We start from the raw sequence: 12582 nt of genomic DNA, 5'->3' as shown, positions 1-12582 counted from the left end.
TTTTGACTTTTTTTTTATTGATCGTATATAAAATGGTTAGTACGCATTAATAGATGACCCGCTATATAATATGTCCCAGAGCATGCCACCGCCTACATAGCTAAAAAAATTGGGGTAAGTACATTATATTTATTTTAAAATAGTAATATATTATGCATTCATGTGTTTCAATTATGCTTGACTGGAATGCTTAGTAAAATTATTTTTTCATGATAAGTATTTTGTATCATCAGAATTATCAATGTCACACTTTTTTTGTCATTTGAAAATGACCCATTTGCTGGTTGGCACGTAAACAAAGTTTATGTCACCTGTCAGTTGTCAGTGTCATTTATGTTTTTTTTTTCGAGACTAAGGCAAAGGACTTAAATCAAAATTGAGCCTAATATGTGACGTCACTTCCGGTTTTAAAATAATAAACTTTAAAGTTAAAAATAACATGGAAAAAGAAATGTACATGAAAAATAAAAAAATACGGGTCTTCTAATTTTTAATAAACTTTCCGAATAGCTAATAAAAATGTAGGGTAAAAAAAATGAAATGTTGTCCATTTTTTCGTAATGAATCCTTGGGATGTCAGCCCTCTAGGAACGCGGTTACTATTTTTAAGCTAAGAGCTAGTTCTCATCCTGCTCCGACAGTGAACGAACGCAAAGTATTGTACCCACTATCGATCACGCATTTCGGATGCCAAACTGACTGTCCGAAAGGTCGAGACCGTACCACCACGTACTACAGAGGTATGACTCGTTCGAAGAGCTTGTCAGGCTCTTACAGCAGTTAGATGTGTCGGTCAACGGAAAGATAATCTACAGGCCTGCTTTATTTATTTAGGAGCACTAATGTGGCCTCCTTTCAGTCATTGAGTCACTGGCACTCAGGCTGCGGTTGAACAGGAAGATAGACTGTCTAAACAAATCCTTTTTAGGCTAGTTAAAAAAAAACTTTAGGTAGGTAGTATGTCAACTAGAACTACAAATAAAACAGTATATGTGTCTCCTCTTAAAGTTGGTCACGAGGAGTTACGATGATTACGATCTGAGGTGACGCTGACGATATACAAGGTGTTGCAAAATGGGTATAAAGCTAAGCCAAAAGTGGATTTAGGGGTCATTCTGATCCACTTTTCTTCAACAATTTTGAAAATTCACAAAATAAAACCTTTTACAAAGAAACTTATTCGATCACGTGACTTTTTACTATAAAGACCGAATTTATTTTTCGAGAATTTCCAAAACTAGTAGAACAAAAGTTGTTCAGAATAACTCCCTGAGTCACCCCCTGTTGGCATAGTATAATCTTTTTGCAACATCCTATATAGGTAATATCAGGTTTACCTGGGCCTGTAGAGTGAGATTTGACCTGGCAAGGGGAGTCACAATAGATCTATTAGGTTGCAGTGGCGAATGGGCACTGGTTTCCCTGCCCTTTTCTATAACTATAACTATATGTAATTTTATGGCAATTCAATAATGGTATGACATTTACATATTTGAAAAAATAATAAAAATATAGGTACATTACCTATAACCCTAATAAAAAAAAACTGGTTCAGCCCTTCCTTTAAACTTATAACACCCCTCTATTTCCTTCAGGAGTTCAAAAGCTGTGTTAAATACATATTTTTTATGAGTTTTTTTTAATACTAGACGACCGTATGGCGTAGTAGTTATTGACCCTGACTACTGAGCCGAAGTTCCCGGATTCGATTCCCGGTTGGACCAGATCTTTGTTTAAACACAGATATTTGTTCTCGGGTCTTGGATGTGCCCGTAAAATGGCAATAGGCCCGCCCCCTATTACATTGGGATTTAAACAACACTGGCGAAAAGTGGGTGCAGCAATGCACCTCTGCCTACCCCGCAAGGGAGTACATTAGTACAAGGCGTGAGAGTGTATGTATGTGTGTATATATGTAGATAAAGTCGCACTTAACCGCTTTTTTTGCAAAGCTTGTTAAATACCTTCATAGATTTAAAAAAATATGTACATTTTAGTTCTTCAATTTTTAAAAGTACTTATTCTTTTGAACACCCTTTAGTGTACAGACTACCACATCTTAAAATATATATTATAAAAAATTACGGTTTTTGGTTTCAAATAATACAAATTGAGAACTTAATTTTCAACACCCTGTATATTGTGTAGCTTACCTAGCATACACAACCGTTAAAATAAAATAGTTAAATTATTACCCCTCAGAATATAAACAGGCTCGCGCTTTGGCATACTGCATTGACCGTATAGTTCTTATTCGGAGAATCTAATAAGTGTCATTATGTGTAATGTTTACCTTTATCTATGCATCTGTAACTCTATAGTAAAAAATGTAAACAAATCGAAAAGGCGAAATGTTTTCTAAGAATTTTAGGCTTTTCTCCATCTAAAATGTTTAGAAAATTAACTTTTCATAGCAAATGCATATGTATTATAATATTTGCAGTCATCATTTGTTGATTTAATCAGTTTTTGTGAAATATTTGATTAAAAATAAAATGGCGTGGGTATCGCTCCTAACAGGCCGCCACCAATTCGCGCCAGCGCTCTCGGTGTGCGGACGTGTGCTTATATGCTGCTTTATATCGCTTACCGGCTATCGCTGCCTACTGTTACGGATTGCTTTGGCTTTGCTTTGCCTACGCAGTTAGCTAAAAGTCAACATGGTTCAGTGTAAAAAGTGTAAGCTCTTTGTTTCAATATCAAAAGACGACATTATAAAGTGCAAGGGTTCTTGTGATGCAGTGTATCATAAAAAATGTGTGAAAAATATAAAGCAATTTACACAGAAGGAGATTTGTGAGGACTGCCTCAGGGCGGAGAACAGCCCAAAACCGCAGTCAGCGGCACCAAGGATTGATGTAGATCCCAATAAAGTTACGGTCGAAAATCTATTGGATCAGGTCAATAAGAAGCTGGAAATCATTTTTAAAATGGAGAAGCGTTTGGAGGAATTGGCCGCTACGGTAGATTTTTATGCTGAACAATATCAGGAGATGGTAGAATTTAAAAAGGGAGCCGAAAAGAGGCTAACTGCTCTGGAGCAAAAGAATATTTACTTTGAAAAATGTAATAAAGCCCTGGAGGAGAAAATTACTGCCTTAGAACAAAAAGACACGGAGAAAAATGTTGAGATAGTGGGATTGGAGAAGTATGAAGGCGAGAACTTAGTGAATATAGTCACTAACATTGCAAAAAAACTTGAATTAAAACCAGAGGACGTCGAAGATGTAAAGAGGGTAGGATACCAAAAACCCGAGGATAAACGCCCGCGACCAGTTCTGGTAACACTACGCTCTAAAGCGGCCCGTGACCAATGGGTTCAAAAACGTAAAGTAAGGCTTAGTAATGGATTAATATATGGCAACGATAATCAACAACCAATTTTCATTAATGAGGATATGACCAAAGCCATGCGCCAGCTGTTCTGGAATACTAAAAACATGCTAAAACCAACTTTTAAGTATATCTGGATTCAAAACTCGAATATCTTAGTTAAAAAGAGTGACAGCGAGAAAAAAATATACAATATTCGCTCAGAAAATGACCTAAAAAAGCTTAATGAGGGCAATAAATAATAAATACCTGTGTGTTCACACTACATGATTATTAATAACATCCACATTCAACGATATAAGTCACATAAACACCGATATATTGTATAATAAATACAACAATACGTTACACTGGAGTAAATATATACAAGAAAATGATAAAATGATAAATATTGTACACTTAAATATTCGATCGCTAAGAAAAAACTTCAATGAATTGTTAGTACTATTACAGCAGTGTCAATACAATGTTGATATAATAATACTTTCGGAAATTAATATAAAATCAGAAGAATTACCTTTATACAGTATAAAAGGATATCATTTACATGCTACTACGAGAAAAAACAAAAAAGGTGGAGGTATAGCTATATATACAAAGGAAAAAATTAACTTCTCAGCAGAGCCTATTGAAAACACTGCCTCGGAACTTATGTATGGAAAACTTAAAACTGGAAAAGAATTGGTGCATATTTTTGCAATTTATAGACCACCTAAAACAAATAGGATACGGTTTCTTAAGGAGCTAAACATAATCTTAAAGCGCATTCCTCCGTCGGAAGATATCTTAATAATTGGGGACACCAATCTGAACATGCTGGGAGACAATCACAATTCAACTATCACAAAGTACAAAAACATGATGTGTGAACGCGGCCTGCAGTGCGGAATTCCAACAACAGAGATAACGCGCGAAGCTGTGGTCGACGGCCGGCTGGAGACTTCGTGCATCGACCATGTGTGGGTGCGCGCGCGTCACGCGCAGCGCATCGACACACACATGCTCACGTGCAAAATGTCCGACCACCATATGATCGGAACTAGTTTCACAGAAGTGCCAAGTGAATATAGCTCATGCTATGGTGTAAATAAAGTGAAAAGTGTCCTAAATAATCAATTAGTGAAAGATAAGTTAGATGAAGTGAATTGGTCAGAATTATTGTCGATTAAGTGCCCATTAGTGCTGTATGAAAAATTGTCAGGGATTTTTGGAAATATTTATGAGGAATGCAAACAGGACATAACTGTAAGTAGTAAAAGATTATCTCAGCCATGGGTTAGTAAGGAGTTAGGCATTATGTTAGAAAGAAGGGATGAATTATTTAGGATATGGAAATCGACGCCAACAAATATGAATAAGAGATTAGTATATACAAGATATAGAAATAAGGTAAATAAATGTATTGATAAGGAAAAGAATAAGTACAGACAGGGTGAAATTATTAAATGTAATGGGGACTTTAGAAAAATCTGGGCTAATATTAATTTATGGTTAGGAAGAACAAAAGGAAATATAGATAATGTTATATTGAAATATTTGGGGAAAACTGATAGTACTTATAATATTTGTAGTAAGTTTTCTAATGTTTTTACAGAAGAAATAAGCAAAATTAAACACAAGTGTAATAGTAAATTTTTGAATCGTGACTCATACACCAGTCAGAGTAATGTATCTTTTAGGTTTAGAAAGGTTAGTGCATGTAAGGTAGAAAAACTAATCGATGATTTACAATGTAACAAAGCTCCGGGCATCGACCAAAGTAGGGTGCAGGATATAAAATATGTAAAATGTCAAATCAGCCAGATATTAGCTAACTTCATAAATATGTGTGCCGTAAAAGGTGTTTACCCTGATACACTCAAAAAGTCACTTATTAGACCTATTTATAAACAGGGTAGCCATCTCGATTACTCGAATTACAGACCGATCGCTATACTGTCCGTAGTAAACAAAATTATGGAGAAAGTGATGATGCAGCAAATAAGTGAATTTCTAGAGCATAATAAAATAATATCTGATACGCAACATGGCTTTAGGAAGGGTCGAAGCACATCCACAGCGCTGGCACAGTTTGCGGATGATGTGAATGAAAGCCTTAACAGTGGTATGCAGGTCATAGCCTTATTTATTGACTTCAAAAAGGCATTCGATACCCTTGACCATGACCTGCTGCTACGTGCGATGGATGAGTGTGGAATTAGAGGGCCAGTTAACCAGTGGTTTCGAAGTTACCTGTCAAACAGAACTATTTCCACAGTCATCGATGGTACTAGGGGTTCGGAGGCTGAGGTCGAGCTAGGTGTACCAACTGGTTCCGTATACGGCCCAGTTGGATACATCATGCACGTCAACAGTGTCAGCAATGTTGTAGAAAACTGCAAAACATATATGTACGCGGATGATACTTGCTTACTATATTCCTCAAAAAATTTGCAAACTGTCATAGACAAGATACAATCAGACTTTGAAAACATTACTAAATGGGCCCATGACAATGGCATAATAATAAACCTGAGCAAGACCAAATGTGTGCATATATATTCTCCATATAACAAAATAGCCAGAAATATTGATAAATCGGATATAAACATTCTAGGTCATACTTATGAATGCTTGCATAACGGTAAACTCACCTGTAAATGCAATAAAATTGATTTTGTAGACAAGTATAAGTACCTAGGTGTATATATCGATAGCCACATGAGCTGGAAATCACATGTTAACGATGTTTGTAACAGGCTCCGAACAATATTGGGTAAATTTTATCACTTAAGTAAAATATTAAATAGAAGCACCTTATATAGTGTTTATTACGCTCTTGCTGACTCATTGCTGAACTATGGATTAAGTACATACGGCCGAACATTTAAAACCTATCTCGATCAAATTAAAGAACTACAAATTAGACTGTTAAAATACTTAGTAGACAAAAGAACTAAAAATAATTGTAATAATGAATATGAAAAACTCTTTCTTCTTTGTAAAATATTACCAGTACATAGCAAAGTAAATTACTGTATAGCTATTGAACAATATTATTGTAATGATTATAAAACACTTGTTGTACAAAATTATTTTTCCCGACAAAAAGGTAAACTTTATCAACCAAAACATAAGAACTACTATGGTCAAAGAATTCGAAAATACTTAGTGCCTAAAATATTTAACAGTATACCATTGTTAAAAGAAACCAAAAAGTTAAGTAAATTTGTCATAAAGCAAAAATTAAAAACTATTATGTTGGATTTGTTTAAGAAAGAACTGAATGATGTAGGTATATTATGAATTCGAACTGTTTAGATATAATGTAGTCATTAATATGTTGCATAGCTTAACTAAATTAAAGTAACTATATATTATATGTAGTGTCGCGAATTTATCACCATAAAGTCGAGTCACTAACATGGGTAGATATAGCAGGTAATGTAGATATTTAATGTTTATGTTTAAGAGAGCTCTCTCCGCCAACAAACTATGTGTCTATAGTTTGGCGGATTTATATTGTGTAATTTATGTATGTATTTGAAAATAAATAAATAAGTAATAATAACCAGGGCGACGACTGAAGAAATCTGAAATCTGTCACGGCGTCATCATTTTTAAACCGGAATTTATTAGTTTTTTGCAAAAAAAGTTGACTTCTGGTCCATTAAATCCAACTCTTTAAGGTAACTTTGTTAAGAATTTAATTACCTACACATACATATAAGATTCCATGAAAATGGGCCCTCTGATTTCGAGGGTTTTTTCATAATAAGTCGAAAAATGGCAAAAGACATGGTCTGTTTGCAATTTCTTTTAACATACTTATTATAATCCTGCACCAATTTCTAAGCAAATATCATGTTGAGTATACCCTCTGCTACAATATATATTTTTCTCAAAGTGATAGAAGCAACCGTTTTTCCAATCTAATCAAGTATATCAAACCGACTTTAGCATTTTAGGTTTCGTAATCCCCTTAAAAAGTATTTGATAGTCTTTCCAAAGGAAAGGTCAAATTTCTATGGCGCCATGACCTAGAGCAGCCGTTGATGAAGCATACCTATAGAAAACATAGAAAACCTATGAATTTCAATATGTATAAGTAGTATAATATGTTTAGGACATGAGTTACCTTAGGATTAATAAGAGTAGACTTTTGTAGTGACTGCCATGTATTAATGCTTAATATAAATTATGTTATCTACCTACAATAGGTACAAAAGTACGTAGCAGTCAGTGGAATGAATAAAGTGGGAGATAACACTATCTGCCACTTTAACGACACAGTTTACATATTTTTTACTACACCATAACTTCCTCCATACCTGCCCCCCTACTCTTGAAAGGCAATGTATTGGGTCTGTCTTGCGTTCTCAACATTAAAAAACTTTTTGGAGAAACGCCTCTGAAGAAAAGTTATGATTTTTGTTGTTGGGATCGCAAGACAGACGCAATACATTGCCTTTCAAGAGTAGGGGGGCTGGTAGATACATTTACAACACTGGTAGCAGAATACGAACTGCCCAGTTACAGTTGTGATAAAACGTAGACGTAAAAAAAAATATATTCAAAAACCGACTTCAAAAAACCACTAAAAAGTAAGAAATAATTTAAGATTTCACTACCACCAATTCCATGTGACAGTACAAATATACCTAAGCAGGAACTGTTCTTGGTTTTTTGAAGTCGGTTTTTGAATTTTTTTAAATTATTTATTTTATTTAATGGTTTTCAGTTTATTTGCAATATTTGTCAATCAAAATTAAGATGCAAATGATACCAATAAAACCTACTAGTCAATACGAATCATTCAAGCCTAAACACGAGGTAGTTGCTATATACCGTTGAGGAGTTCCCTTGACTGCCTTCCGTTTCCATCATCAGATCAGTTCAAGGTCACCATCATATATTTTTTTAAATTTCATTAGAAGTACCCAAAATGGAAATTCATACCCTTTTTTACCCCTTTACCCACCCTTGGGGGTGGAATAAAATTCTGAAAAAAAAATGGGACCACCCCTAATCGGTGAACATATATAAAAAAAATACATGCAGACAAATTGAGAACCTCCTCCTTTTTTCGAAGTCGGTTAAAAAGTTTAAATTCAACCAAAAAAGCAGTTGATTTTCTTTTGTGCAGCGCCATAATCACAATTTGCATAAATGTTTGAGCTTTACGAATAGGTTGGCTGCTTATCGGTTTGGCACTAACAACTTTATCAGGACCGTTTATTTTTACGTTTATTGTGTTGTATGTTTATACTTCTTTACAAATGTTGTCAAAAACAAACAATTTTAAGTTGCAAAAAATACTACGGGTAAAAAGGGTAAAAAGAGAACATTAACTATTTTACTTTTTCTCGGTCCGCTTTCTGGTAACATCTGCAGTCTGCACGCTAATACATCACTGTCACGATATTATATTATAAACCACACTCTACCGTCTGTCCGTCGGGTTCCTAAAGGAAGTATGTCTGACTGACTTTTGGTGCAGAGACGGTAGAATCTAGAACCAAGGAGGGGCCAGGGGAGCCCTCTAGCTTACGAAAAAGGAACTGCACCTAGGCCGACCACGAATCTATCCTAATCCCAATTTGGAGTTTAATTTTATTACTCATAAACGCGATGTCCATCCGATCCGTGGACCACCTGTCGATAACGGGTGGACGACGTGCGACGAGGCAGTGCGGGGTAGGTGCCGGGTGGCTCTAATGAGCTATGACCTAAAGTCATCAATTTACTAATTCTCGGATAAGCTTTATATATTCTTCAGTGGTGAAACCGTTACAAAAATACTCCAAGTTACTACTATTACGCATTATAACATTAATATTGAGAAAAATTTGTTACTTACGTACCTACATAATTTGAATTTACTTTTAATTAAAAAATGTGAGCCACTGGTTTTCGACATTACACGTCAATATTTAGATATAAATATAGATAAGTACATGCTTTCAATAAAAAAATATATATTTACGGTCGTTAAAGTTCACCAGGGATATTATCCTAAGGAGCTTATCATCAGATTAAGATGGATTACGCTTTTAGCGATGCGAGCTATAAATAGGTAGGTGAGAGGCTTTTCTCATCTCAATCCCTGGCTGAGAGAATAGAGGCCTTCGAACAAAGCCAATTTTTACAAAATTAAGTTTTTGATGTGATGACGGAAAGTTTTTTTTTACAATTGGTTGCCTAATTATTTAGGTAAGATCTCAATTGGTTATTTATGATTGTTGTTTGGTAAATAATGTACGACTTCTTACTACTAGTCCCTTATAGGATCACTTGTTGTAAACCCTTACTATTTATTAGAGAATTCGATAGTTCTACACAAAAATGTTATGAACCGTGGTTTGTAATTTATTTCTTTAAACATTGTGTAAACAAATCTAACTAAAGTAAACTCGTAAACACCTTATACATAATTATGTAAACACCTTTAATGAATTTCCTTAAGAAAAGCACACAAAAGCTCATTTGGAGCGGAAAATAAATTGTTTCACTAAATCAAATCACGGAACAACAAGCATTTGAAAAGTTTCATACACTGTTTCAGCTTACCTTAGTTAAGGAACTTCGGAACGACTTTTCTTCCGACCAACTTTCTTAGGCAACTTGTCAAAGCACCTCCGTCTGAGTTAACTGACACACACTTCAATTCACTGTTTGTTTTCACGAGAGAGGAAGTGAGGTTCGGTTGAACTCGCGAGAAGTTTCGTAGCGAGTGAACGCGCGGTGACGCGTGCGCGAGCCACGACTGCGTCGCGACCGGCCTGAACGATTACTGAACGACTCCGGCTGAAACTGTGGGGTCACTCTAGCTTATGAGAAATTACGAACGAGAGCTGTCATGCAATCGGTATGCTTGATCCAACGAGATAGGGTTGTGGAAGGTGCAGCACCGCGAAGCTTAGGGAAAACTAAGCTTAGTAAAGAATCACAACTGGATCTTATTGCATTTAACGCACAGATTGTGTGACTGCTTTCGTTAGTTCTTTTTTCGTAAGCAAGAGTGACCCCCTGAAGCGGACCAAGCGTTCCCTAATCTTCACCAAGGATTTCGGACCTACGCAGCAGAATGGCTCAGTTACAACATACTAGCTACTTGTTGGGGTGAATTCAACCCATCAACATTTAGCACATCGTAAAAATGTACGTAATGGTTTTTTTTGTTGGTACACCTGCTACATCTTGAGATCCATAACTGCAATAAAAAACAACAAGAAAGATTTATGTAGGTAAAAAAACTAATATTGTAAAAGTATTTTTCTGGGATATATTATTCCCTCCGGCATATAACAAGTTTTAGTGATGATATCTATTTTAAATAAAATATTATACTCAAGTAATAAATTATGCTTTTGGTTGGTTTTGAGCCCAAGTTACCCCCTTGGGCACCCCCTTTGTTGGGGCCATATTATTTAGAATCTGTGAACTCTGTGGACAGTTTACGTGGCTATTTCTAGGGCCATAAAATGTAAAAACTAACCCTTATGGATAGGATAATTTTGTGGATCGTTTATATATCTGTCAAACAAGCTGACCCTTTATGTAGGGAATGCGTGGATTTTTACTTCCGAAAAAAGGAAGAGGTTCTCAATTCATCGGTATGCATGTTTTTTTTTTTAAATTAAAATCTATGGCACCTTGAACCTATATTAAAATCTTATAGGTAGCCATCTATTAGTCCTATCATATCACATATACATACATTGTGATATTTCCTCCATAGCTAGAATATATTATTATGCTGATCCATTTTGTCGGCGGAAACCTAGCCAATTGTAATTTAAATGTCTGATATCTAGGACCCAGTAGGTCTAGACTCTAGACTATAGCTGCAATTTACAAATCATAAGGTTATTCGTCCACAAGGTTAACATTTTTATATCAAAAAATGACTCCTTCTGGGAGAACAATCATGACAGTGAGTCAATCAGTGGTAATCCAGCTGTATATTATTATGTATAGTTGTATACCTAACATTCTGCTATAAATTAATTAATTACGCTGAACGTACTAATTGGTTTTTTTTTAAATATCAGTCGTATATCAATTTTCAATTTTCAATTTTCATTTATTCATATACGAATTAAAACTTAAAACTAATACACAAACATGCAATTATTACGGTAACATTGTACATCGAGAAAAAATATATATAAAATAAATGACAAATACGAGCAAGTTACAAAGAGGGTAGATTTAAATAAGTTCACATAGTTTACCGATGATCCCACACTAGGCGAACCTGTGTCGTGGCGATCGAGAATTATTCCTATTTGATTGCTATGAACGACAATGTTGGTCACAAGCGGAAGCGATTTTGCATTATTTCATGTGATAAAAAATAAAATAAAAATGTAGTGTGTAATAATATTATGATAGTGACAGTGTGTTAAATAAATATTGTTATAACATTGATTTACATATATATCCTTATGAATACATACATAAATACATAAAGCATGCAAAATACATAGTACACGATAGTTTTAACGCTACGTTTGTATTGTTATGATGGACTCGGTTTGATCATAATTTAGGCTTAGTAACCATCGCTTTACCTTAAGTTTCACTTCGTGTACAGATAATTGTTTTAGAGAACATTCTTTGGCGACATTATTGTAAATGTGTGGATATAGGAAATAGCTGTGTCTTCTCGCAAAAGACGTACTAACAGATGAAGTAGGTATTTTATAAACACGTTTTTTTATTATTTCTGGGTAGTCCGGGCTTGTTCGTAGAGTTTTGTGAACTCGTATAGTGACTAAGTGAATATAAAGTCGACGAACACTGAGAAGTTGCCATTCATCGAATAGTTTATTAGTGGAATAGCGAAATGGTTTACCTAACATTACTTTTAAAACTGAGCGTTGTGCGCGTTCAATTTCCATCATGTGTGTTTTGGCCGACCCACCCCAGATCCGCAAGCAATATCCTATGATTGACTGGCATAGTGCTAAGTAAATATATTTCAGAAGGTCCTTGTTAGCACAGTGCCTTAAGAGTTTCATTATATTGATAAGTTTTCTGACTTTCCCCGATAGAGTGTGTATGTGTGCTTTGAAAGATAAGGTGTTATCAATCTTAATACCAAGATACTTGATGGTGTTTGTACTTTGAATCTCCGGGCACAGGCAATTGTTTTGTAAGTTGCACCTATGTACTTTAATACCATTTGTATCTGGTGGACACGAAGCAAGAGTCTTGTAAAACGTAACGTATTTTGTCTTGTCTGTATTTAAGGTTAGAAGGTTT

General features: G+C 35.1%; 1 protein-coding gene across 1 annotated transcript in view; it reads right to left on the bottom strand.

The window, feature by feature from the left end:
• LOC105386175 (trissin receptor) overlaps positions 1 to 10089 on the bottom strand; it is an 85963-nt gene extending 75874 nt beyond the window's left edge. The window contains exon 1 of the mRNA XM_038120750.2: positions 9883 to 10089. The gene's annotated coding sequence lies outside the window, so the exon portion shown is untranslated. The remainder of the gene's footprint in view (positions 1 to 9882) is intronic.
• Between the last annotated feature and the right edge of the window lie 2493 nt (positions 10090 to 12582).

The sequence above is a fragment of the Plutella xylostella genome, chromosome 4 (genome assembly GCF_932276165.1).
Source record: "Plutella xylostella chromosome 4, ilPluXylo3.1, whole genome shotgun sequence".
In the NCBI taxonomy this organism is placed as follows: domain Eukaryota; kingdom Metazoa; phylum Arthropoda; class Insecta; order Lepidoptera; family Plutellidae; genus Plutella; species Plutella xylostella.
Note: the sequence above shows the minus strand (reverse complement) of the source record. Positions and strands in the feature narration are given on the sequence as shown.